The 1201-nt window shown below is 41.5% G+C and overlaps 1 protein-coding gene across 2 annotated transcripts in view; it reads left to right on the top strand.

Moving 5' to 3' along the window:
- Positions 1–1201, top strand: part of Dennd2a (DENN domain containing 2A) — a 95693-nt gene that overhangs the window by 90111 nt on the left and 4381 nt on the right. The window lies entirely within an intron of this gene.

The following is a 1201-nucleotide window of genomic DNA, read 5'->3' as shown; positions in this document are numbered from 1 at the left end:
AAACCCTGTCTCGAAAGAAAGAAAGAAAGAAAGAAAGAAAGAAAGAAAGAAAGAAAGAAAGAAAGAAAGAAAGAAAGAAAGAAAGAAAGAAAACAAGCAAGCTTAATTGTTTTAAGGGGAGAGGGAGGGCAGGAGAGCCGACTGGGTGCTGAAGAGCACTTGCTGCTCTTGCAGAGGACCAGGGTTCTGTTCCCAACAAAGCATTCATACACATAAAGTTAAAATAAATAATTTTCAATTAAAAAAAAAAAAAAAAAAAAGCTGGAGAGATGGCTCAGGAGTTAAAAGCACTGACTGCTTTTCCAGAGGTCCTGAGTTCAATTTCCAGCAACCACATCGTGGCTTACAACCACCCATAATGAGATCTGATGCCCTCTTCTGGTGCATCTGAAGACAGCTACAGTGAATTATTTATAATAATAAATCTTTGGGCCTGAGTGGAGCGAGCAGGGCCAACCGGAGCAAGCAGAGGTCCTAAATTCAACTCCCAACAGCCACATGAAGGCTCACAGCCGTCTGTACAGCTACAGTTACTCACAGACATTAAATAAATAAATAAATCTTAAGAGGAAAATCAGGGCGCGCCTGGGCCTGGTGTTGCCTCCCAATAGTCCTTCCACTTGGGAGGAGGAGGTAGGAGGATTGCCTTGAATTTAAAGCCAGCTGGGCCACCCTGGGGTAGTGATACTGGGCTAGCCTAGGTTATAGAGACCTTTACGAAAAAAAAAAATCATGAAGAAGTAGAAATACAAAATGATGTGTTTTAATTTATTATTTTGCAGTCTTTTGTTTTAGTCTGGTGTTTTGTTTGGTTTTGTCTCTGCTTGTTTTGGTGCTGCACATAGATCCCAGGCTTGCACATGTTAAATTCTACCATGGGGAGCCATTCCCCAGCCTGATTCTATTTTTTTCTGTTCTCCCAAAAAAACAGATTGATAAGAAAACCTACCAAAACATTGGTGCTTGTCTTGGGAGACTGGAAACAAGTGGAATGGCTTAAACATTGTTTACAGATATTCATGACAGAGGTGGTTGTTTTGTGGATTAACTTTGCCTTTTGAGCCAGGGTCTCACTCTATAGGCCAGGCTGGCCTAACCTGGGAATTAGGCTCCCCCCTCTAGATTCCTGGTGTCACAGACCTTCAACACCATGCACTTGGATCTGCTTTCTGTACTGATCCAAAAGTTTTTTTTTTTTTTT

This window comes from Mus pahari, chromosome 2, assembly GCF_900095145.1.
Source record: "Mus pahari chromosome 2, PAHARI_EIJ_v1.1, whole genome shotgun sequence".
In the NCBI taxonomy this organism is placed as follows: Eukaryota; Metazoa; Chordata; class Mammalia; order Rodentia; family Muridae; genus Mus; species Mus pahari.
This window is presented reverse-complemented; position numbering and strand designations above follow the sequence as displayed.